General features: G+C 44.0%; 1 protein-coding gene across 8 annotated transcripts in view; it reads left to right on the top strand.

The window, feature by feature from the left end:
- The window catches only part of NMNAT3 (nicotinamide nucleotide adenylyltransferase 3), a 116011-nt gene that overhangs the window by 8469 nt on the left and 80354 nt on the right, over window positions 1-27188 (top strand). For 4 of the 8 annotated variants that reach the window (XM_039837300.1, XM_039837293.1, XM_039837299.1 and 1 more), the window contains exon 1: window positions 10411-10632. The exons of 2 other annotated variants lie outside the window; for them this stretch is intronic. The gene's annotated coding sequence lies outside the window, so the exon portion shown is untranslated. Of the gene's footprint in view, window positions 1-10409; window positions 10633-27188 lie in introns of those variants that run through there. 2 more of the 8 variants (XM_039837296.1, XM_039837297.1) reach the window with 2 other exon arrangements.

Genomic DNA, 27188 nt, shown 5'->3' with positions numbered 1-27188 from the left:
TGTGTGTGTGTGTGTGTGTGTGTGCACGCGCGCGCGCGTGCGTGCCTGCGTGTCTGTATTCCTGTTCCTCTCTGGCTCCCATTTGCACGTCCATCTCTGTGCCTTTCCATGACTCCTGCTCTCCATTCCATCCCTCGTTGTCTTTATCTCTCTCTGGATATTCCTCACTTCCTCTCTATGTGTGTTTGTCTCAGATAACCTCTTAGGCCTCCCACTGTCTTAACATTCTTTCCTTTCCCATTTCCAGAGCTGCAACAATGGAACCTCCCCTCCTCTCTGTTTCCATCAGAGGACTAAATAACTTCTGTTTGATTAGTATGCAGAGAATTCAGAAAACGCATCTTTCAAGGTTTTTCCCCCAAACTTGCAGAAGAGAGCAAGGGAGGTGTCTTCCCCAGCAAATGTCGTCCTTGTCCTTCTACCCAAATGCAAGAAACACTTGCAGCTTTAAAAAATAGCATGATTTCATCTTTTGACGGAAATATGCCCAAATTTTAACACTGGCTGTCTTTGGGTGGCAAGAAATGCTTTAGTGTTATTAATTTTTTCTGTTTTTCTGAATTTTCTAAATTGTCCAGGGCAAGCATGAACTACTTTATTACAGTAAAATTTCCAACATATTATACACCTGCCAGATCTTAATCTTCTCAGCAGCCTTAATAGGTAGATATTAATATGCCTATTTAGAGGTTCAGAAAGGTTAGGCAATTTGCTCAAGGTCACACAAGCAGAGATGAAAAATCAATCGAGACCTCAGGCACTAAATCATGCTCCTTATAGGGGTCCAATCTCTACTTTGCTTGCAGATACAAAACCTTTTATACACCTGAGAGCTTAACAGATCATCCAAACTGCCTTGATGGACTCCTCACTATAAATGCCAGGGGTTCTGTACAGTATGTTTGACAATATTAGTCTTTCCCAGGGAAGAAATCTACTTTCCTACCCCATTGACATCAGGCCTATAATCTGTAGGAGGACTATACATCCTGAGCCTGTAGAACTTGGAAATGACACATAATTTGCTTGAGTTAATGAACCACGGATGAAAAGTCATGTCACTTCCGCACATAAGTGCTAAGAGCCCGCTTATGGTTCTCCATGTTTCTCTCTTCTCTGCCACAAGGCAATGTCCCCAAGAAGGTCAATGTATAAATATGAAGTGGAGCAGAACTGTAGTTGACCTATGATAGACATATAGCCTGAGTAAAAAATAGATCTTTGTTTTTGTAAGACCCAGAGATGTGGGGGTTGTTTGTTACCACAGCATAACTTAGCCTAAGCTGACTGACTCAATATATGGAAGATTGCAAATGCATAAGCTGTTACTAATATGTTTCATACTTCTTCTTCTTGGAAGGAAAAATAGGGGGAGTCTTGACTAAAGCATTAGTGTAAAGTTCCACTTCTTTCTGAAAATGATCTTGGAGAAATTATGCCCTCCTCTAGAGTATATTTCTGCAGCACACTCTCCTGATAGGGTATGCTGTCAGAATCAGTCCCAATTACAGGTTCTGGATCTGCCCAAGGAGAGGCAGGCCAATTAGTGCATGACTGTCAGTCATTGGAGGACTGTGTGGAAGAAAAGACTTAGCCTGTTCTACTCCCCTCCGGGGGCAACTGATCTCAAACCAACAGCAGCCACAGCTGGAGGCTCAAGGCTCAGGTGCTGTTTTAGCAAAGCATGAAGCAATAAAGACCCACGGGAGGAAGGCTGGGGTGGTGCAGTCAATTATCACCTTCGGTCCAAAATCCACAGAGCCACACAGCCTTCACAGACAATCTGCCCTCTGTGTGCCTCAGCAAAGCTGCCTCTGAGAGAAGAATGGCAACTTAACCAAAAAGCTGAAGGCTCAGAGGCAAAAGAATAGCTGTCATCACTAGGAAATAGATAGAAGAGAAAGCAGACACTGCTTCTGCCACTGGATGAAGCTGCCAGGTGATTTTTCAAAGAATCCCTGGAGGGTGGACGTGGTCATCTCTTCTCTAAGTGACTCAATTGGTAGTTCTTTTACTGAAGTGTCTTTATTCAATTTGTTCTTTTCTCAGGCCATTTCATCGTTCTTGCATTCTTTCATCTGGGCCATCGTTCTCTCCTTCACTCATTTTAGAATTCATCTGTTCCTTCACTCGTCCAACAAGTGAGACCTCTGAGCACAGCACTGTTCCAGACACTAGCAGCCTGAGCAGCATACAGAAGAAGTGTGGGCAAGGAGACAGGGCATGACCAGCAGAAGGAAGGACACAGAGCCAAGATTTATAGCTGAGCTTTTGCTACTAGGGTACACGAAAACTCAATGGTGAAGTCTCCAGTTCTGGCTTTTATTTTAGGATCTTAGATATGAACAAAACCTCTTCCTTGCTACAGGTACAGTTCTAACCTCTGGCTCACTGCCAGAAACTTTGAGATGTGTGAGATGTGTGATGCAGAACCATGAGATGTGTGGGGATCATGAGCTCTTGGAGCATGGACAAATACTAGTTGGTAGAAGGTGTGGCAGACATGGAAATTCACTGCTCCAATCCGCCTCCAGAAAAAGCTTGCTTCCCAAGTGGAAGGGGCATGGTTTCTTGACAGCCTCCAGCTTCCAGCTTCCAGCTTCTTCAGGGTCTGCCCTAGTTTTCAAGCCAAGTCGAGCTATTCTCAGGGCAGACCCCAGCCAGACTAAGCAAAGTGGGTGCAGGGGCCTGGCCATTTCTACCCAACACAGGGCTCCTCTAGTGGACAATCTGAGCTCCAGAGCACCACTGCTGGCAAAGACTGTCGGTCTGCATGATGATCTGTCAGCTGCCCCTGTACAATCTTGCTTCAGCCCGTTTTCTCTCCTGTCAACCTTTTTCACCTTTACTTCAATCTTAACGTCTGATTTGTGGAGAACCAGACAGGTACAGAAGGGCAGAAGGAAATATGAGAGGGAGGAAAGAATGAACAGGATTTTCTCACACCAGGAGTTCTATAGTCCGAGATGGAGCAGTTTCTTTCCTGCTCCTTCTCAGAGGACAGATCAAAGTCCAGGTCTGACTTTGCCGTAAGGAGTCTTGCCATCATTTTCTGACATTCTCACCTGAGGCAGGATGGCATCATTTAGGAGACACTAGGTTAGTAGGGAAGACCAGAACATAGCCCTGTGGTCTAAGAGACCAGCTGGGCAGACTGGAGCCAGGCAGACTGGAGCTGGACAGACTACTCTGACTCTGATCATTAGAGTTGACTCTGAAGGGCTGTTTAATGCTCCAGACCCTAAGGGACCTTTGGAGGTCAGTTTCTTGCTGGTGCAGTAAAGTGGAAAGACCAACATGTTTACTTCAAGGACATGCATCAGGGAGAGCTGCATGGAGGAGGAGGTAACATTTGATCTGAGCCTTGAAGAATGTGCTCCCTGAGGATAGAGATATAAACGGAGGCCCACAGGCTACTCTGCACACATGTATTTAGAGATCTGAGCATAGCTCAAGGTATCTCTCAGGCCTCTTTGGGCACCAGCAACAGAAACTGACTCTGGCTATATAAAGGAAAAGAAGACTTACAGGGAGGTCACTGGGGAGCTGAGGAACCAGGCAGGAAGCAGACAGAAAACTGGCAGCTCTGGGGCCCTATGTGCCAGGAGCTTCTTCAACGATCCCACCAGGGCACCATGATTTTTAGTGTCTGAGTTTCTCTGCTCGCAATTCAGTTTCTGGGGAGAGGTACAGTATCTTCCCATTAGCTAGGTTACGGTCTGATGCCTTGCTTAATAGGCCCAGGGAGACAGTATGCACACTCCAAGAAGTAAAAGAGAATGAGGAGAATGTGAAGGCACAGAGCCAAGGAGGGAGAAGTTTCTAGAAAGGCAGTGACCAGCATTATCAAAGGCAGCACACAAGGCCAGCCAAATGAGGACAAGGATTTCCCCATGGGAATTAGCCATCAGCAGAGCAATGTCAATGTGGAGGTAAGGACAGAAGATGGATGCATTGGTTGAGGATTAAATGGGAGGAGAAGTGTGGACAGACCATTCCTTGGAGAAAGTTTGGATAAGAAGAGAAGGCAAGATATTGGTTATTAAAGAGGTCAAGGGATAAGTGAGAGATTCTTTTAAAGATAGGATAGACTCGAGCCTTTTTATAAGCTAGAAGGAAGGAGCGGAGAAGAGGCAAAGGTGAAGATGCAGAAGAAAATGGCCTTGATAGTCAGAGCCCAGGAGTAGAGGATGGAGCAAGGGCCTGGGCAGAAGGGCTGGCTTTTGAACTCTGTCTTTGCCATTGTCATCTGTTCCTTACTGCTCAAAATGCAATATACATCACAGATTCTTGATCTCTCCTTGCTTAAGAGTATTATTTTAACCTCAATTCAGCCATAAGCTCCTTGAAGGCAGGAATCATGTCTTTATAAGTAGAACAGGAATGGTACTACATAGAGATTTGAGAGACCAGAATTTAGGACCAATTTGTGTTATCAGATTATGCTAGCCTGCATGTTACTCATATCCAACTACAGTGGCCTGGCCAAGTAGGTTTTAATTTTCTTACAAAATAAGAAATCTGCAGGCCGGCAGTTCAGAGCTGATACAGCAGCTCTGTAGTATTTTTGCATATCAGACTCCTTCTAAATCTCCACTTCTCCATTTGTAGCAAGTGACTTAGCAGTTCATGCTTGTTTACCTCATAGACTCAGGATGACTGGCCTCTAGGCTAATATCCACATTCCAGGACAAAAGAAGGAAGGAGAGAGCTGGGAGCTCCTGTATTTGGAAAGTAAAACCTTCTTAGTAATCCTAAGCAAACTCCTGTTTGCTTCTCATGGCCACTTCCAGTTGCACAGGAGTCTAGCACTCTAAACTCAATTGGGGACTCATTGTATCTTTGCTTCTTTTCATCCCTGTCTTCTTCCTAACAGCATCTTTTGGGAGTTCCTTTGGGGAGTTGCTTCTCTCCACTCTGAGAGTCTCAGTGGGAGAGTAAATTCAGAGGCCTTCCGTTCAGCATCCAGTGTCAAAAGGATTTGCCAACACCTTCCCCAGGACAGTCAGGGGGCTGTCTTGGCCAATCAGAGGGTCTGTCCCAGGACTTTGGCTCCTGAATGAATGAAATAATACAAAAGAAGGTGACTAAAATTTAATCATCTGACCCTGCAGTGGTACCCTGACTAGACTTTTTCTATTCAGAGATCATTCCTAGGGTTTTCACTTTCCAGCTTTTTAGATCTCTTTTCTTCTTGTTCCTTCCTAAGCCTGGCTCATCAACCTTCCTATAAGTTCTGAAGACCAAATCCTACCAATAAAATCACTTCTATTCAGTTAGCAGAGACTATTCCTATTGCTTGTAACAACAACAACAACAACAACAAAAAATCCTGATACTCCAGCCCCATCTCTGACCAGCTACATTTGATCTTGAGAAAATCATCTAACCTCTTGGGTACTCTTTACTCACTGAAAAATGTGAGTTATTCCTAACATGCTTCTCACTGTGAACAACGTATTATGACTTTGACCTCCTTCAGAAGTCTTCCTTTGCACCAAGCGGGCCCAGATGGACATCGAAGTCTGGATTACAGTTTTAGTAACAGGGGAAGAATATAAGAGCTCCATAAGGAAAGATAATTCACAACATGGAATGCTACTACTGGAACATTCCTTAGACATTTAAGCCAGGTGGATGCTAACCAAAACCCATTCTACTGCTGCTAGCACCAGACTGCAATGTTTTCATTAGCAAGTAGGCACTGTTTAATGTTCTTGCCATAATTTCGAGGGCCCACTTATTAATTCTATGATTTCAACTGTTCTTGATTATAAGACCGCTTAACAGCCCCAGGGTAAAACCTGTTTTTAGGGAGTCTTTGTTTCCCACTTTAGCCTCTTCTGCAGCAGACATGCATCTGCCTTACAAAACTTCAGAATACAGAGCAGAGGCCTCTGTATTCATGGTCTATACCTTCAAGGAAAAATTACACTGTTAGGACAGCAAAATGGCCCCAGTTTGGCCTTATGTTCTAGCAAAAGCTCATTGCTTAGCTGCATTTAATAATCCATGAAACACTTCTATTAACTTTAGTGTGTAAATTGTGTGGCTGAAGAATGGGTAAAAAAAAAAAATGTGGGAAGCAGAAATAAAAAATATGCGGAAAATGAAAATAAGTGAGATCTTAAATATTTAATCAAGGCCTCTATTTTCAGGTAAGTAGTTATCATTTGGGGCCCTCGGATGCCAACAGAAGCAACAGAACACCATTCTGAATTATTAAAATGTCTAGGGAAACCTTTTTCTTCTTACTACTTTTAAATGAGTATATAATCTTTCGAGCTAAGTTTTGCTTAAATATTTAAAACAGACATTGGGTCAAACATAAAATACTAGAAGTTCTTAATCTAATATTCACCTGTAATTGTGAATCAGATTATACAATGCATCTCAACTACTTCATTTTATTTTTTTCTTTCTGTATTCCAATCCTTCCCAATTTGAGAAAAATCCAATCTTAGTTAGTTGAATATCTGCATTCTAGAACATTTTGAACTGTATATTTACTGATTTTGTTTATATTTTTATTGGCTCAACTTATTCATTCATTTAACAGAAATTTATTGAATATCTACTAGGTGCCAGGCACTATTCTAAGTGTGGGGATGTATCAAGGAACAAAATATATAAAGACTCAGCCTTTTTTAGACCTTATATTTAAGTGAGGAAGACAAATAATGAATGAAAATATGTATCGATAACAGATTAGTGCTATGAATGGAGTAATATGAGAGTGTTTGTTGTTTGTTTTGTAAGGAGGGTGGTCTATTAGAAAGCTAATAATTGGGCAAGTTGCCTTGGGAGTCAACAAGAACAGCAAGGCAATACTTCTGGAATGCAAACAGGCCCACTGTGTTCAAGGGACAACAATAAAGCCAAGGAGACTGGAGGTGAGGAATAGTTACCATCAGGAGACAATGTCAGGGAGAGCCTTGGAGGCCATTGGCAAGGACTCGGTATTTTATTCTACTTCTGGTGGAAACCACTGAGGACTTTTGAGCAGAGGAGTGTTGTGAAGTGATTCATATTTTAAAAGGATTACTTTAACTCAGTAGTAAGTATGGCCAATAGAGCCAGGTTGACAAAATGGTGGCTTTCTGGTGGAGGCCTGCTTCAACAGTCATATAAGAAAGACTTGGCATTGCTAGTATCTCGTCATTGCTTGTAAGAAAACACCTATCTTCTGAAGCACTTGGAGTGATCGAAAAGTTTGCCCTCGTTGATCATTTTTAAAGTCCATGAGGCTCCTTTCTGAGAGCTCAGAAGTCAAGGTTATAAGTTCATCCAAATGCAGAGTTGACCCAGTCCTCAGTCCCACCCTGATCTGTCCAAGAGCAAGTTTTCCAGAATGTCCTCAGGACACACCTATAGGCCTGAAATAGTTTGCCCAAAGTGCTCCTATTGAAACTTCATCAGAACACCATTAGGTCATAAAAGAAAGCTGTACAATAATGTTAAAGCTTGATCTTATTTGGTAACCACATTTTTATGTCTAGAAATAATTTGTAGAATGTTCAGAAATGAGCTAACCTAGCAGGTCCAGTTTTATCCCTTTAGAAACCTCTTTCTTGCAGCCCTTTGGGCCGGGGGGAGGGATAATTCTGAAGCATATTCTTTACACTGCTTTCTAGATTGTTCCCATAGATTAAGTTCTAGTCACCTATTATGGTAGCTGGTGGAACAATGCATCCTTTACTGGACTTCCAAATAAACAACTTGAACTTGAATTTTTGTCTCAGGATATGCTTCTGAGGGACCCAAACTGAGGCATTCTCTATGTAAAATCTTCCTCCTTCATGAGGTGGTATTACCTGGCTAATTCCTTGACCCATAATGGTAGATAGAATTCAGGAGAAATGAAATTTACCAATAAAAGAGAGATCCAAAAATATTATTCCCATTATACCTACAACCCAATAGCCCTTTATGCCCTCAAGAAAAGGTCATGACTCTCATCTAGAATAGTTGTCTCTCCAGAATGGATTTTTCAGCCACTGTCCCTTGCCCCTCCTCCACTTAGATTAGGTAAAGTGTGGCTGTTCTGTGAGACTCTTACCTCCTACCACTAGGAAACATTATTTTGTTCCTAGGAAACCAGGCTCCAGGGAAATATGCATCCCTTGCATGAGGAAATCATTGCCCAGCCTCTGCCTCGTTCTCTCTGTCCAGCCTCTCCTTCCCTGAGTAAGGGCCCAAACTCAGAATGAGTCTGTGCTGCACACAGATTCTTAGAAAGTCCCTAACTTTCTTATGAGCCTCCCACTTTGCTGGGAGACAAACTGAATTATCGATAGGAGATAATTAGTTATCCTTGAATTTTTTTAAATCTCAGAGTGGATATGGTCTTTCTGAGTTTGATACACAATCCAGAGGCAATAAAAAGAAAAGAGCAATAAATCTGACCAATATTTAAAATTTCCAAGTTGTTAAAAAAAAAATTTAAAAAAAAAATCATCCTTGTGCACATAAGTATTGAGCTGCTTAATCCTCCCCTCCAGGAGGCAGAGGTTGTTACCTCCAATTTCAGAGGACAAGGAAGCTTGGAGAGGTAAAGTGACTTTGCCCAAGGTCACCTTAAAGAGGCACAGGTCACATCCTAATTTGGAGTTACTCCCAAATCCCTGATCCTCAAGAGCTGGACAAGAGAAGGAGAAAGAGAATGAGTAGACAAGAAAGGAGGCAGAGCAGAATATGGACCTGAGAAGGCCTATATCTGCCAGGAAGGACTCCTCATGGTTAACTGGGCCCAAATTCATAACCAGAGTCAGCCATTGCTGACAGAGGCCTTTCATACACTCCACATTTCAGGGAAATGCTACAAACTGAGCCTTCAGCCTCCTGCACTGTGTTCCTGCACTCTGAGCCAACACTTACAAAGTAGTTCTATGTCATCCAATTGGAATTGCACAACTATAGCCTTAGTTGCATCTGTACTAACCAATCAGAGTGTCTCCAATCAGAATGCCTGAAGCTGATCAATCAGATGCACAAATTTGGATTTCTTGTTTGCATAAAAATGGACCAATTGGGAACCAGGGCAGGAACTTTATAAAAATTGGCCTCCCTTTGTCTAGGCAGAGCACATTTTTCTGTTTCCATCTGAGTTTGCATTTCCTGGAGTTGTAAACTATTTACCTAAATAAAGTTTTTCCTTTCTCCGCACCCCAGATTGGGAACTGGTCGTTAGATTGGTGGCAGTGAACTTTTGTTGACAAAAGGAAGAGGAACTCTCTAAAGAGAGAAAGAGCTTCAGAGAGGGCATGGATACTGTTTTTCCAGTCTGTGTTGGGAGAGGTGGACCAGGCCCTTCACCTGGGCACTTAGTGGGCATGAGTTCTGCACCCCCTGTGGTGATACAAGAGGGACACATATGGGTCTTCCTAAAAGTTAGGACAGTGTGCCTGTCCAGCCATCCTCATGGGAGTACTGTGAGGATCTGCTGACCAGTCAGGGGCCCAGAGCCAGCTTTATAAAAAATACTCTACGTACTTAGCATTTGTTAATAGGAAAAGCTGCGAATTAAGTGTGCAGCAATCACAGAACCTTTACATCACCTTTGATGTCTCTTATTTGCACACTCCAATACACTCCATTAGAAAATCCTATTTGTAGAAACTGATGAATCTTGACCCTCACCCCACTGCCCCTGGGAGGTCTGAGATTTATGGAGGGTTCTGGGTGGGCAGAGGAAGCCAGGCCACATTGGGGAAGCAAATTTGGGGAGTAAATTACCTAAGAAGATCTGAAGGGATAGGGACCTGAATTTCCAAGACCCCAGAATGTTTTTCTCGTTCTAAATAAATGCTTATTTATAAGCCTTAATTCTGACGGGCTTTCTTTCCCTCCTCCCTACAATTTTTTAAGCTTCAGATCCCTAAGAACCTTCATCCACTCCAGGTTTGAGGTCTCAGAGCTCACCAGGGCAGGACTTGAGATGTGTAAATTTATCACGAGAAGGATGGCAGGGGCACGGGAAGAGAGTAAATCCTCATCTAACATGGCAGAAAGTCAATAGATAAATCCAGAAATTGCTATATAAGCTTATTTTTTTTTAGCGACAAGGGTGACCACCAGAAGACCTAAATGGAGGAACTGATAAAAGGGCTGTGTGTGGAGAGCAAGAGAGTCCTGTTGCCTTCTTTATAGGAACACCTAGAAAATTGTATTTCGTAAAAAGCATTCATGTGGTATATTTTTAGTTTGATCATTAAAAAAAGAAATTAAAGAAAGATAAATAAAACGGAATACAAAACACAGGAAAATAAAAAGCAAACATGCATGCTACACAAAAGGGCCAGCGGGTAGTAGCAGGCATGGGGGTGGGGCGAAGGGGCGGGGCTCCGAGCTAAGTTTCCCTTGGACTCCGCCCACAGCGGGGAGCCAGGGGAGCACGGGGTCAAATTCACTTTAGACCCGCCCCCCAGCGCGTGGTTGGAGAGGGCTTGTCCCGGGGCTGCCCCGCCGCAGAGGTCCCTGTGACCCCAGACCAGGCGCTGACCCCGCCCGGCCCTCGTGTGCAGGACTGCGCTCGGGCCCTGCCAGAGCCCCGGTTCCGCGCGGCCGATGTCCCAGCCGCCGGAAGTTGCCCGAGGCTCGCCGAGCGCCTCTGAGGAGCCCGGCGTCGCGCAGGTAAGCGCAGCCGGGGCAGGCCCAGATCAGCCCGCCTTTGCCCCCGCGGGCGCTCGCTGAAACCTAGGCGTCGGGGCGACAGGTGGCGGCGGGGTGCGGAGCCCGGCTTTGGGTCCCGGGTCAGATGGACCCAGAACGCCGTCCCTTTACCGCAACGCGCCGCCCATTCTCCCTTCAGCGTTATCAACCTAACCCCATTACTGCTGTGGCTCTGACCCGAGCGCAGCGGATGTGAGTTCGGATGCCACCTTCAGCACTTGTGCACTTCACAGATATGAATAAGTATCCTACACATTTTTATCGCGTGCCACGGAGTACCCGCCACTGACCTAAGTGCCGGGCGTACAGTGGTGGTTAAACGAACGTTGCGCGCGTCCCCGTGGAGCACACAGTCTAGTGGGAAAGACCCACGCTGAAATGTAAACGTTAAAACTATTAGAGTTGTAAGGATAGAAAGTGCAAGCTTCTAGGAGAGCATTTAACCTTGGTCCCCATCTGTAAAGAATGCTGGAACTCGAACTTGAATGTGAGTTGAAGAATTTCAGAGTGGAGAAAACCGAGCAAACACATTTTGTTGGGAGAGAATGTGGCTTGTTTGAGTAAAGGAAGGTCAGTGGGGCTGGCCTGCGGAGAGCTGGGGGCAGCAAGTTCCTTAACTTCCTACTCTGTAAAATGGGACCATTCCTACCCACTGACCATTGAGACTTTGAATGTAAATGACTTCATGGTGTTCAGATGTGTAGTAAGTGAAGTAAAGGTAAAAAGGCCTTTCTGGATGGAGCAGGATGTTGACCTGGACTAAACAATGTCCTGCCTCTGGGCAAACTTACTTCCCCTCTCCTTGAGTCCTGTTTCCTTATCTGAATAGAGTGTCAAACAACCTGGTCTCTAAAATGATGACTGGTTTGGTCATTCATTCTGGAAACATGTAACTGCCTCCCACCTTACATGGGCTCTGAGGATTCACAGAGAAATCAGACACAGGCCCTGCCCTTCTGGAGCTTATCTAGAGCAGGCTGGGTGAAGTATACTGAGTTCCAGCCTGCTGGGCTTGGTGCTGTGGAAGCCCAGAGGAGGGAGTCTTTATCCTCTGGCCTTGCCCCAGAAAGCCCCTCTGCTTCTGGCTAGGTAGTCATTTCCCAGGAAGCCTCACTTGTTACTGACAGCTCTATGAGACCCCCAGAACATAAAGCTCACATTCTTCCTCTGAGCATCACTTACTTCCTTTCATTGGTGGCATTACCCCCTAAAGTTACCAGAAATCTCCCCAGAGGCAGCAGCCCTGATGGTCCCTCGCTGAGGACTCCTCAGATCTCAAAATTCCAGGGATTTAAGAGAGGGTCATGGACTTCAGGAAATACCTGTCAACTGCTTAGTGTATTTTATTGTCTCAAATGAACCCAGTTCCTTCTTTGGCTCTGTTTACATGGTTGGTGTAAACAGATTTGCTCCATGAAAAGTGGCTGGGAGGCCCTGAGAGTGGGGGAGCACAGTTGAGAGAAGTTGGGCACCGTTTGTGAGTGGCGGTAAAGAAAAAAAAAAAAGACACAGAGGACAGATGTTAACAGAAGGGTGCTCGAGGGTGGGGGAGAGAGGGCAGTCTTTCTGCTCACTCACAGACCACCAGGGCAGTCCCAGACTTGGAGAGAAGGAGAGCACTAGGCTAGGCATTTACAGATTCTTATTCATTACTTCCCAGCTGTGACTGACCCTGAATAGGTCACTTGTGGTCTGTTTGTGTAAGCCGACCACGGTGCTTGGCATATAGTTCGCCCTGAAGAAATATTAACTTCCTCTTCCCCTAAATGAACTAAAATACGAATAATAATAGTGCCTACCTCAGAAGGTTATTATGAGGATTTAATAAGTTAATGTACCTCTAATACACAGAGCAGTGCCTCATGTAAGTTACTAGTACTGCTGCTGCTATTATTATTCCATTTTCTGGGCAAAAAACTGGTGAACTAAGGTAGGTGGAAGGCCAGAGGTGGGGCAAGGGGATGGCTCTGAGAGACTGTACTGGGCGATTAGCCGGGGAGTTGGGTTATCTGTTGCCAGGGTTTTACCAGAAAACATCAACCCTGGCAGGAGAAAAGGAGTGTTCTGCATGATAAAGGGCCTCCTGGACAGCCACACTTACTGTCTGAAAGCCCAAAGACTCAGGCCAAAGAAAATACAGCAAAAGTCATGGGAGAAAACTAAGGTTGAAAAGATTTTAAAATGTCCTGTTTTTATTAGTCTCCAACCCACAGCTGTGTGTGGTTGTCCTGTGAGGGGCTGCTCTTGCCCTCCCCATGCTGACCCTGCCCTCATATGGTAATTGCCTGAGACTTGTCTAGGACCTGTGAAATCCAATTCTTAAGTCCTGTATCCAGCAGAGTACTGAGCCCATAATGAATGAATGAACGAACGAACGAACGAATGAACATAAACCTGCAAGGCAAACATCCCTGTGTTGAAGTGTGATGTCAAAAGAAAGGAGTATGAAAATAGGGAAAGATAAGTAGTGTTTCTGAGCACTTGCTAAGGACCAAGCATTTTTATGTTGCAGCTTTGTGGTGAACAGATAAAATTTCCTACATGACCTCGCATGTGTCACGGAGCTCAGTTTTTGCATCTGTAGAATGGAGATCATTGCTCCTAACTGATAGGGCTGTTATGAGTATTGAGTAATGCTCATATATATGAATTGCTATCCCTAGTGTACAGCACATAGTATAAGTGCTCAGTCAATAATAGCTGCTGTTGTTATATTTCTTAATCTTCCCAATGATCTCTACTGTGGTGAGGAACGGAAGGCCACAGACACAGATAGGTGATGTTGTTTCTGAACTCTCTCCCATCTGGAAGCAAAGACTGTCTGCAGACACTAAACAGACAGGTTGTATGAAATGAAGTCAACTTTATGTGCATTTCATTCATTACTTAACGTACTCGAGTATGTGAAATCATGAAAGGGAAAAAAACTGCAAAATTATAATTTATGTGCCTTTCAAGTTCAGGTATTTTATCATCTAGATAAATCTTCCATGCATCTGTGTTAAACCACTTTAGGCTGTCGAAGCTCTTAAATAAAGTGGCTTGTCCTGACCAGTGTCTGTCTTTGCTCGTTTATCATAGTTCCCTAGTAAAGACAGACAGATCCCATTTTGCAGGGCAGCTCTCAGGATGGCAGTCCCTGCCCCCCTGTTTAAACCATGCAGTTCTGCATGGTGGTGTTTAACAAACCACAGTGGACTCATGATTCCCTCATCATTGTCTCTCACTGCACATAGACCCACAGCACCGATCTAGGAACTAGGAACAGAAAGGCATTCTGTCGCTAGTGTGAATCTGGGGAAATCAGCTCCAGGGAAGTCTAAGGTTCTCAGAGATGGGTTATTGGGTGAAAGGCCTTGGATGAGGTTGGCAGTGTCTTCTGGAAATGAGAACTGTCTGCTCTTTCCACCCAGTAGTACCATGTCTGGGCCAGGCTTCCTGCCCAGTAATAATCTGATCTGCCTCCCTGCTGTCCCTGCCTCTGGACCTACAGCCTGAATCCCTGGGAGCATCTGCCTTCCCATAGTCCCAGTGGCCACCTCACCAGGCAGGCATGCCCTTCTCCAGCTTCCCTGGAATTACATCCTCTGCTGGGCTGTGAGCACTTCTGCAGCTATTGGATCACGTGTTCCTGGCACCCAGCACCATGCCTGGCTTGTTGTCCTTCCTCCCTACCTCCTTTCTTCCTTCTATAAATCGTTCAGACAGTGTCCTGGGGATTAGAATGCTGAGCCAAAACAATTTTAACCCTCCTGTGGCGCACAGACGTGTGAGACAGATTATTAACAAAGATAGAATTAACCATATATATACATATGTCAAATTATATCAATGTCAAATTATAAAACCAGATTAACTGCCATGAGACATAAGCCTGGTGTGCCAAGAGAATGTGTAAAGGTGGGACAGGTATAGAAATATAGTCAGTTTTAATATAGAGTGTATCCATAAATGTTTTTGTTTGTTTGTTTTTGAGGTAACATTGGTTAATAACATATAAATTTCAGCTATACATTATAATTCCATGTTTGTGTATACTATAGTGTGCTGACCACCAACATAAATACTGATTGGAGACTTTTACTCATATATTTATATACCTTTGAAGACTGTTGGATGGTATTTTTCTATAAATTCTGGTAAACAATGTTTTAAGCTACTAAGTTGTTTTACGAGGATGTCTATATATTTCCAAAAGTAATTGTGCCTTGCCTTCGAAATAGGAGAATAATGCTGATGCTCCAATTTACTTACCCCTTTAGAGTTTACAAAGTCTCTCCTTGGATGTTGTCTTGTGCTCCAGTTCTCAGCAGTATGCAGCTCAGGGTAGATCTGGTGCAGTGGGCACTGGAGCCCTCTCCCATCTAAGGGACAGGGTCCACCTGAGAGCTTGTTTTCTCCTTCAATAACCCTGGGCACACCAGGCTGAGGTTCCAGTGTAGATTTTATCACGTTGTAGTTTGTGTCCTGCCATCTGAGAAGAAAAAGGACAAAGTTGACTGCTATTGTCCTGAGGGCAGGTCTACCTGTCTGCATGCAGACCCTTACCATCTCAGCATAGTACCTCATGAGGAACCAGTGGCCTTCGAGAGGGACACCACACCTGCCTTTAAGCCCATTCAGTTCCACTGAGAACAAGGAGAAAACACTAAAAGGCCAGTTTTAATAAGATATGCTCCAAATAGCCCCAGGAAACATTCTTTTTCCATGACTGAATATTATTAGATAGTTATTTTATTTGTTTGGCCAGTGCTATTGACAAAATACATCTTTGAACCCCACCAGTCTCAGATGTAGACCTTTTTACCAGAGATCAGTTGCCACTTTCCCCAAAGCAAAGGAAGAGGACTGGCATCGCTGTGCAGAAATTAACAAGGCCTTATGCCACTCTTGGTGGGCTGGATTTGACTGCTACATTCTCAGGGTACAACTGTAATAGGATTGTAATTGTGCGGTCTGAGCCATGGGGAAAAGAAGTGGCTGTAGAAATCACCCTTCCATCAGGCTGACACACAGTGACGGTATTTATGCTTCTTAAAAGTGCATGTTAAGTGGTGGGTATTTATAAAAAGGGTTCTGAGGAGTAAATGTGTCCATCACTCAACCTAGAACATTGTAGAGCTCCTAAGATGGTTTTAAATTAGAGCCAATCTCCCTTCCTGCGTTCCACCTTCCAATAGCAACCCCTATCCTTGCTTCCTCTTATAAAATGAACTGTCAAGGCAGGACACAACCAAGATAGGAGTGTTGGAACTGACTTGCAGAAGTGGAGTTAACATATTAAAGGCACACACATGAGGTTTAGTGCCTTGATTCCAGTCCTTCCCACCTAGTCACAGTGTTCAGAACACAGGAGAACGTGGGGCAAAGCTGACCGGCGTTCAGCCTAATCCCATACTGACCACAGACATCAGCAGCTCTGCTGTCAGCCAGTCTGCTCAATGAAAAGGGTTTGCAGTAGGGGGTGAAAGAATGATGAAAACAAGTGATAGAAACAAACCCAAATTTGGGCCTAATAAGTTGCATATTGGAAAGAATGTATGTCAGTGTCAGCAAGGGAATCACACCAGGCCAGGTCAAGAGCAGGCTTTAAAAGGCTAGATGTTTTCTGTGAGCAGGTGATCTTTAGGACAGAATGCCTGTTACATGAATTAGTGTGTATGAGTCTAAACTGAAATTGTGATTGACTTTTCAATGTTCAGTTTAAAGATCAGAATTGATGTTTATGGCACGAACCTATACTTCGTATGAAAGACTGCTTTACTTTTTAATTCTTCCATTTGGCCTTCTTTTATGTAACTTGAATGATGCTTTTGGTCATTCTTGCCTTAATGTGTTTTTGTGAGAAAAGGATGCCAGTGTCTATTACCTACTTTATATTTTGTGAGTAATTAAAGGTCCGCAAGTGATAAAGGAAAAAGCTGCCTGTTTCAGGTGTCACTGAAATGCCACTACCCTTTGGCTTCTTCAGGGATTCTGTCTTAATAATTTGAAAAGTGAAAAGAGCTACTGTATAAAGATGCATTGTTATTTATAATGGGAAAAATTAGAAGTGACCTGAATATACAGTATAGGAAGATAGTCAAATTACGGAACACCAGGTTGATGCAATATTATTATGCAGTATTTAAAATTATGAAGATTAGCAATGTGAGAAGCTGTTACATGCTCGATGAACAGAGTACCATTACATTAAGATGTATGCAGGAAAGTAGTCTTCGAGGGAAGCCTCAAAGGGGACAAGAATTGCATATGAACAGTGGAACTATGCATAACATTTTTGCATATTTCAAACTTTCTGTATTGTTTTGTTACTCCTGTAACTTTAAAAAAAATCCTCAGATGAGCCAAGTTAAATTGTGATCTTTTTGCTGTTTGCAGTTTTAAGGGCATGACATTTGTGGCCTTATCCTGATTAAATCTTTCAATCAGCAATTTTGAAAGCTTGGCTGTCTGCCTCCATGTCTCTGATGAAGAGACATCTTCTGGGCCACTGGCTGAATGTCCTGCAGCTATGCTTACTCTGGCCTTGTAGACTCAGATTCTCAAGGTTTTTAAGGCAAAGAAGGTAACTGCCCCTTCCTGCCCTGTAGTTTCATATCCCTCTGCCAGCCTCTCTCCTCCTTGTTCCCCACCTGGTCCCCAGGGGTGAGGTTGGGGTGGGGGGTTGTGTTTGCAACTTTTGGGAGCCTCTTTAGTGAAATTTCAGCATCCTTTGCCCCCAACACACACACACACACACACACACACACACACTAAGTGAGCAATTGAGCAATTGCCTGTGGCAGCCCCATGTTACTCTGGCTTCTTTGCCTGCTCAGGCCTTGGTACTCTGGTACCTCAAGGATTGCACTGCCCTGAGGTACTATGGTACCTCTTAATGCCAATTCTCCCTGTGTTGGCCCTGTATCTGTGTATCCCCTGCTGCCTAGTGCTGGCAACGGCCTAGTGCTTAGTAAAGGGCATCCTAAAACAGCAGCTCTCAAATTCACTCATTTGGCCAAACACTGAGAAATCATAACATGTGTCTTCATTTGAAACAAAGATTTGAGTACCGCACAGTTTATTTGGGAGGACATCCCAGAAGCACTAGTAAGTGGGGAAATGAACCAGAGGAACACACCATCAGGCAGGTCACCAGTGTGGACCACTAGAGTTTCAACCTGTTGGGAGTTCCCAGCAGCCAGTGTAGAACACCCATCCCAGAGTCAGCCTCTTGTGGGTCTGGGTATGTATATACCACTGCTGTCTTTCATTGGTTGAGCATTGCTCCTAGGAGGAGTGAATTCTCTGAGACTTCCAGCAACTTTCAGTCACCAGGTGAAGCACTAGGGCAAAGAGATGCAGATGCTGGCATGTGGAAGTCAAGCTGGGTTCTCTAAAATAGTGAGGTCCAAGAGCTCAGGGCATAGCACTGACAGCGTCGACTGGGACACTCTTTCCCTAAACACTGTGATGAACGTTATCAGTATACTAAACTGAAAATAACCAGTTCCATAATTCTGTGCTGAATCAGAGATCTGCTTATACTAAATTGAAGACTGCATTAAGTAGTAACCAACTGCAAAAGGTTATGAAAAATCGTGGGAGGAAACTTTAAATAAGAAAAAATATTACCATATTATTTTGCCTGTGAATTTGGATAGATGACCAATAATTGATTCAAGTGGCAGAATACTTGTGTTCTGCAGCTGTGTCATGAGACCCAACACTTTAAAGAGGGCCTGAGTGTTTAATAAGATTTATCTTTATCATGGCAATGTTTTCCTTTTTCTTGTAGCTTGATTTTTTTCTGTTAATTTCTCAAGTACATTGAGATGATCTTAAAAGAAAAATTCATTGGAAGAAAACATTTAACCTCATTTCTATCAATCCATGATTATATCTCCAGTGCCATGTTTTAATATTGATGCTGGATTTACCATACTGACACTAATACCAAAGGATGAGAGAGAATTTCTGTAGTTATGGCTTTAGGCACTGTGATAAATGTTTTGTAGTCTTTGCCTTTATATAGAAACACTCCATCTCCAATTAAAGATTTAGTAAGCGCTTCATCAAAATATCTTTTCACAATTGAGGCGTACAAGATGGTTGTACTGACATTTCAACTTAATTCACTCTATAGTTTTGTGGTTCCCAAACCATTTTATATCCTTGTTTTTTACTATGCACGGAAGAGGAATAATGGCAGAAGTTTTGGGGCATAATGTAGACTAGAGAAACATTCTCCATGTGTTTATTATTATTACGTCAATTATAGTATTTGTCACTACAAACGAAGGCCTTACTCCAAGAAATGATTTAAAATTATTCATGTAGCGATCTCAGTAGGGTTTAGTGGCTAAAGCGCATGTGCATTTTAGAACGTGTATAGAAAAGATTCATGATCCTGATGTTTTAGAGAAATGAGGCCATTTCCTTTTAACCTATTATTCAGCAGCCATTCCATAAAGAACAAGATAGCGTAAACCTGGTATTCAGGCCCTGTTTCCATGTCCTGTGTGCATGGCAAACGTCACTCACCGACTCCGAGCCTGCTTCCTCTACAGAGTGCTCCCTGCAGCCACTGCTGTTCATCAGTAGTGGCTCACCGGATGAAGCCTGTGAACACCCTGTGCTCTTGCACACCTTCTTACCCTCCTTGTCAGTGCTGTGAATGATCTGCGAAAGAATCTTTCCTAGTCTCTACAAAAAAAAAAAAAAAAGGATGAATGCAGGAGGTAGTTGATTTGACCACCTTGTGCCTTTTTAGTCACCTCTCCGTCATGCAGATGGTATTCAATTTGTCGGTGTTTGTCTCCCTTCTTTTTTTCCTTCTATGTTGTGATTTTATCTTTTCCTTTCTTCCTTTTTCCCTCTAATGTTGCTTAGAATATGAAGCAGAGAGCCCAAAATTATTTGCTATTTGGTCTCATAAACTTTGGTTGAAGCAGTTTGTATTAATGGGAATGCATTGAGATTTTAATTTTTTCCGGCCTCTCCTGCCACTCTGCTGTAGATCACCAGTGACTTCTACATTGCCAGATCTTCTGGGCTTTCTCCATCCATGTTTTCTGTGCAACATGTGATACCTCTGGCCATGCCGACCCATCGTTCTTGGATTTTACTTCTTCCTGACTGATTGTTTCTTTGGTTTCTCCACCTGCTGCCCTTTTCTCTGCTGGCATTTTCAGTGGGGCATGCCCAGGGTCCTAACCTTGGCCTCCTCCTGTTTGTACGCTCCACCTGGACAACTTCATCCACGTCCCTGATTTTTAACTATTACCTTTATATAGACACCTCCTGCATCCTCATCTTCATCACACACCCTCTCTGGAGTCCAGACCTTCGTATATAGCAGCCTGCTGAATAGTCCCTCTTGTTATTCACATGTCGGCATCTAGAGTCAGCATATTTCACTTGTTCTGGACTATACCTCTTCTCACACGGTCAGCTAAATACTTGTCCCTCTTAGGTTGTTTCTCCTACCTCCTTGTAGTCATAAGTAAACTATTCTAAGCTTGTCAGAAAGCTTCCATCTTGGAAAATCAAGTGTAAGACAAGGGCACAAACCAAGAACTACCCCTCAAAACTTAAGGGCTTTAAAAGAAAACAATCATTTAAGTATTCTCTCTCACATTTCTGGGAGATAACTGGGCTCGTTGAGGCAGGGCTCCTTCTGGGTCTCTCATTCAGTGGCAGTCAGGTGGTGCTGGGGCCAGAACCATCTCGGAGGCTTCCTCACTCCAGCCATTGTCTGGAATGCCTTGTTCTGTGGCCTGGGTTCCTCACAGCATGGCAGCTGAGTTCTAAGAACAGGTATCTCAAAAGCACCAGGTAGAAACTGCATCACCTCTCAAAACCCACCCCTAGGAGTCTCAAGAGCATCACTTTTGTCATATTTACCAGCCCGCCCAGCTTCCAAGGTGACAGAACATAGACTCATCTCTCAATGGAAGGCACATCACATTTTGGCTATATTGGAAAATACATCCTGCCACAGTCCCCAAACATGCCTAAGTATTCCTTTGAGAACCACCTGAAATGCCACAGAAGCTTCGTTTTATTTAATTTTTTGAATAGGTAACATATTTACATGATTGGAAATTTCAGAAAAAATAAATATAAACGTGTACAGTGAAAAACTAAGGTTGCTCATCAGCTGACCTTAAAATGATCTTGGATCATCCAGATGTGATTGATGTAAGCACAAGAGTCTTTATAAGTGAAAGAGGAAAGATGGAGAGTAAGTCAGAGTGACGTAGTGTCTGGGCTGGCTGTGGCTGGTTTAGGAGATGGAAGTGGGCATAAGCCAAGGATTGTGGCAGCCTCTGGAAGCTGGTAAAGGAATGGATTCTCCCCTTAGAGCCTCCAGAAAGGAACACAGCCTTGCTAACATCTTTATTTTAGCCCAATGAGACCCACTTTGGACTTCTGACCTGCAGAATTATGATATAAAATGTGTGTATTTTTTTAAGCCACTAAGTTTGGGATCATTTGTTATAGCAGCAACAGGAAACTAATACATCTGTAAAGGGGGATAATCATTCCTTTCTCAAAAGATTGGAGTGTGGAATCAGGGAGATAATGTCTGAAAATTACCCTGCAAAGCTCCTAGAATGTAATAGATGCTCAATAAACAATAATGTTGCTGGTGGACGGTGATGGTGGTGGTGATGGTGGTGATGGTGGTAGGCAGTGGTGGTTATTAACACAAAGAGAGAGCAACTGATGGCAGGTGTCTGAAGAATCAAGGTTGGTACCTCTGAGGTGAGGTTCAAGGCTAATAGGAAGCCAGTAAGAGATACCAGATGGCCCAGGAGGGTGGCCTAAGGGAACCCTTCTGCTGTGATAGTCTACAAGGCCTTCTTTCTCCAGTTCTTCAGCACTTCATCTGGCAGCGCCATCCTACATCAAGGAAGCAGGAGTTAGGGAAGGGCTGACCCCATGATCTCTTCCATTAGGCAGAGCCATGCCTGAGAGATCTGGTAGGATGCGGGGCTCTGCTTGGCCCTCACTCACCGAATACCTTTGGCTGCCTTTAGGGCCTTAAAGATTATTACCATCACCCCCAGTGTCAGCAGCTGAACCTCACTGAGCTCGTTATAGCCCAGGCGGTATGCTGGGTGCTCTGTGACAGAGCCTGTGTCACTGTCTCATTCAGTCTTCATGACAGCCTTCTGAGGCTGGCCTTATTACACAAATTAAAGAGAAGCAAGAGGTTAGGCAGCTTGATCAAGGTCAAACAGCTTGTCAGTGGCAGAACTGGTTCCTCTGACTCCAGATTCAGCCTCCTGGACAAAACTGATCACCGAGTAGGAGAAGAGAGATGACCCACCCACAGGCTGACTGGAAGGGGCTGGGGACACTGTGTTTTGATGCAGTGGGCCTGTGTGATCAAGGTTCCTCAAGTTTCCAGAAGAAGGCCCCCACTCTGGGGAATGCTCCCTCCCACCCTGCTGTACCTCTGAGACTGTTGGAGCCCCCAGGTGGGACAGGGGTGGGCACATGTACTTCCTGGGGTCCTTGTGGAGGGTATCAAGTCTGCTTTCTTTCTTGAGGTGACCACAACTGTATCAATACTTTATTTCTTGAAAAGACATACACTGACATCTGGACCAGTATTAAATGATGAATTAAATGAATTTTTGTTAATTATTGTTCATTTGCCAGGTGTGATCATGGTATTATGGATAAATATGAAAGTGTCCTTATTTTAGAACGTGTCCTTTATTTTCGAAGTTTTTAGAGGTAAAATGTCATGGTGTTTATAATGTACTTTAACATACTTCCAGGGGGGAAAAAGGTGAAGTAAATATGGAAAAGTGTTAATGACCGTTCGCAGACCTCTATGTAGCAGTCCATTTTATTATTTTCTCTCTTTTTTTTTATTTTGTAATTTTTTATAATGAATAGTTTTGTTTTGTTTTGTTTTTAAGTCACTCACTGAGCCCTTAGGAGGTACTACTCAGTCTTAAGCTGAATTACACACAGCTCTATACTGTGGAGACCCACGTATGAATGACCACAGTGGTGGGGCCAAGTTTGGGAGCAGAGGTGGAGCAGTGTGATGGGGTCAGATGGGACAGTCCTTGGAGGGGCAGGCTCCGAGGGGAAGGCATGTTGTCAGACCTGAGTCTGGCTCCCCCAGGTGTACACTTGCTTTTGTTGAGCTGTTTATAGTCTGTAACTAAGGCAAGTAACTAAGAGACAGACAACCGGCTGGGTCTTTTTTGATGCCTGATCGCTGGTTCCCTGCAGTGTGCCACTGTCCTTCCACAGGTGGGCGGACTCTTCTGTCGTGGCGGCATTCTTCCTTTGCTGTGTTATGATACGAGAAAAGGCCCATGGTGTTTTGTTATATGTCTTCTCATGGCACATATTACTTAATAGGAATTCCATCTATTGTGCAGATTCCCCCCAGGAGATTTTCTTTGGCAAATTCTGTAATCTTTTGGGTTTTACATGAAAATTCCGTTTTCGAACTTAACATTGGAATAGATAAACAGATTCCTTGATCTCCCACTCCCATTAGCCTCCTCTTTCTTTGCATTTTTCCTTATCAAAATAGCCAACCAGTGAAAAGGAGCAGCCTTCAGAGTGTTTGTTCTTCCCTTGTTTTCTTAATATTTCCAAGGACTTTGCCACATCTGTGGACTGTGTTGAGCATCTTTTAAAACAGACATCACTGCTAACCAAGAAGCCAAACTTGGCCAAGTACTGGTTTAGCTCTCTAAATACCATGTTATTCTTCAACTAAAACTCTATTTCTTTCCTATTAGCCTTTAGACATATGAATGCATAATAGGTGACCTCTGAGTGGTAATTTCATATATTCTTGGTGAAATGAATTGTATCAGATCAATATATCCGTAGGCTCATCACAGTTTTTGAGCTACAAGGGACTTTAAGATGAATCTGATACAGCTCTGTTAGCGGAGGAAACATTCATTTTAACTGCATAGTCAATTCTCAATTAACAAGGGTAATGGAGTGGAAGGAGGTCAGTGATAATCAAAAATCGTGGTGAAAATGAAATTACAGTCAACACTGGAGTTTCTGGGAGCTGATTAACTGGTTTGTGGATTAATCGAGGTTAAGACACAGTGGACCTAGGATGTCATTGCCTTGGTAATTGGTCAGCAGCTGCTTACTACCTGGCCCCCACTTATCCTCTCTGTTCCAGGAAGGAGAAGGGCCTCTTAGGGGCTGGATCAGGCAAAGCTGGATAAAGGCTGCTTTTAGGGCTGTCGCAGCTGCCCCTTGAGCAGTGGTTCTCAAACTTGAGCTGCACCAGACCCACCTGGAGATCTTGTGAAGACCCGGATTGCTGGGCCCCAGCCCCAGTTTCTGATTCAGTAGGTCGGGAGTGGGGCCTGAGAATTTGCATGTCTAACAAGTGCCCAGGTGATATTAATATTGCCAGCTCAGGGACCACAGAGAACTGACTTTCCAAACCATTCCTTTCATCCCAGCTGCACATTATAATCACCTGGGGAGCTTTTTAAACCTTTTGATGCCTAGATAACACCTTGGCCAATTATATGAGAGGCCCCGGAGGCGGGACCCAGGCACAGGTGTTTTTAAAGCTCCCAGGTGATTTTAATGTGCATCTAGGATTGATGACCACTCCTCTACATACCACACCTTAGTCATCTGCATACAAGTCTCCCGATTTTTTCCATATCTTTACCACCCCCGGTATTCGTTGAATATTTTTTAAAGACAGTTTTTTCATGTGAACAAATTTATTTTAAAAGCAAACAATATTATCCCCTTCATGTAAGAAAACTAGTTTCACGGGCCAGATGTGGGACATACCTATAATACGAACATGTTAAAGTTCTTGCCTAAAATCATCTTGCATCCCATCACACTTTGGGAGCCTCTGCTCTAGGACTGCGCTTCTCCCCCCACCCCCCACCCCCGCCCCGAAGTGATGGACTATACTATTTCTGTTCTTCATTTCCCCTGTGGGTCAGGCAGGTCTGTGCTAAGTGAGCATGCCTGATCTTCTCCCCACAAAAGAAGTAGGTTGGAATGCAAGTGAGAGTGACTTCATTACAGGTACCTCAATTAGGTGATAATCTTCACTTTTAGAAAAGGAATTCATCAGTGAGAAACTAGATAAACTGTAGTAGAGCCAAAGAATAGAATACTACTCAGCAATGAAAAAGAACAAACTACTGATATACGCACTACTTGGATGAATTTCACAGACATTATACTGAGTGAAAGCCAGATGCAGAAGACTATACACTGTATCATTCCATTTCTATTTAGAGTTCTAAACCAGGCAAAACTAGTCTATGGTGAAAACATTTAGAACATGGTTGCCTGAGGGAAGGGGGACAGAGAGGTGGAGCGGAAAGGACACGAGGGGACTTTCTGGGATGATAGGACGTTCCCTGTCTAACAGAGGTTACAGTCACATGGGTACATGCATTTGTCACAATTTATTAAATGGTGTCCTTAAGATTTGTGCATTTGATTATATGTTGAAAAAGAAAGAGAAAAAAATACTAAACAAATACTGAAATCCAGTTAGTGATGTGCATACTGAAGTGTTTAGGGAGAGTGCACTGCTGTCTGCAACTTACTTTGAAAGGCATCAAAAAATAAGCTGGATTAATGGATGAATAGACGGATAGGTATATACCAAAACAAGCATATTTAAATATTAATGATCGAATCTAATTAGGAGATATCTAAGTGTTCATTTTTAAATTCTTTCAAATTTGCCATATGTTTGAAAATCTTTCATTGTAAATATTGGGGTGGAAATGACATATACATTCAAGGCAACAAACAAGTGCTTCGCCCGCATGCCTGAGCTCCCCAGCATTTGCCATGCCAGTGGGTCTTGCCAGGGACAGCTCCTGCGGAAGACGGATAGACTGGAGGATCAGAGGGGTGAGCAGGAGTGGAAGGGCGGGGTCCTTAAGGGAGGCTGCTGTGCTGGGCCCAGCTGCCAGAGGAGAAAGCCAAGGGCACTTCCTTCCTTTACTCGTATTGTATCCTGGAAGTTCCCTGGGAGGATCACCTTGGCAGCAAACCCTGGAAGGAGCTGTGCAGAGGCTATGTTAGACATGACCTTCAAATACCACCTGGACCCCACCACAGAAAGACAGGTGTGACTGGGTGAGGAAAAGAGGGGGTTTCCCAGACTCTTCCATCCAGCAGAACTCCAGAACATGCTGCCCCAATGTCTCACCGGATACCCTGAGCCCAGGGATGTGGCTGTGGGGAAAGTAAGGGTGCTAGGGCATGAGTTTACCATCATAGGGATCGGGCAGAGAGGCCTTCTCAGGCCTGGTGGTGGGCTCTAGGGTGCCCTGTAGCACTGACTAGAGACCTGAGATACCTCTCTGGACAGTAGGGTCCTCTCCTCACTGCAGACCCATGACACATCTGCACAGTGCTACCATACAACTGCTCCCACCACATACCCCCGCAACACCCCCCATGATGTATCCCACAGCACAACCCCACGACACCCTTCATGTCACACCCTCATATCACACTTTCACAGCAAACCCCACAGTGTACCCTCATGGGCTTGCCCCATGATAAACCCCACAGCATCCTCCGGTGAAACACCCCATTCCTCCCACACAGTGTAGTATAGCTCTGCTGTCACTTACCTTGACCTCTACATCATGTACACCTCCCTATGATGTATCCCCATGACCTTTTCTCCCATCAAACCCCTTCATGGCTGACTCTCTACAGAAGCCTCCTACAACACACCTTGTAAACGCTCCTGTATGACACCCCGGCACACACCTCCAAAACAAGCCTCAGCACAGTCTCCACACGCATCAAGACACACACACACACACACCACACACACACACACGCACACGCACACACACCTACACACACCTGGGACACCTCTGCTAAACTCTTAAGTGGAGGACCCCTTCCCTGTGCCACTGAGGGAAGAAGGCTTACACATTAACCTGCTCTCAGCTTGCCTTGCTTGGACAAGGACCTTGAGATACCCAGGAGGAAGAACAATTTACTCTTGAGGAAAGAATTTATGATTGATGTCTAAAGGATGGTTAATATGCTGATTACATCTGTGTTTCCTGCAAAAGAGAACGAGCCCATCTGGAATACCAAAGAGCCTGGGGCTTGGGTAGAGGGGCCCTCTTGGGTTCTGCATCTTCATGGCAGTGGAAAATGAAATGCCCAGCCTTTGTGATCAGACAGGAGCATGTCCTTGCTCTGTGTTTCCCAGTGCCACATCCCTGCATGGGCCCTAAGCTTCAGAGCCCCAATATCATCCAATATTCTTGTCAGAAACAAGATGATGCTTTTCTGCACAGTGTTTGCAAAGATTAAAGAACACAAAAGACAGTATAGTCATGGGCACAGTATAGGTCCTGCCAAATATGAGTTAGTAGACCTACAAAGTGCTTAGTCCATAGTATGCTAAATAACTCTTAGCTATTGTCATTGTTACTATTTATTGATTTATTATTATTGTGATTTATTACTGTCATCCTGAGGGTTCGAAATGTGAGAAGAGA

Source organism: Pteropus medius, unplaced genomic scaffold (genome assembly GCF_902729225.1).
Source record: "Pteropus medius unplaced genomic scaffold, Ma_sr-lr_union100, whole genome shotgun sequence".
NCBI lineage: Eukaryota > Metazoa > Chordata > Mammalia > Chiroptera > Pteropodidae > Pteropus > Pteropus medius.
Note: the sequence above shows the minus strand (reverse complement) of the source record. Positions and strands in the feature narration are given on the sequence as shown.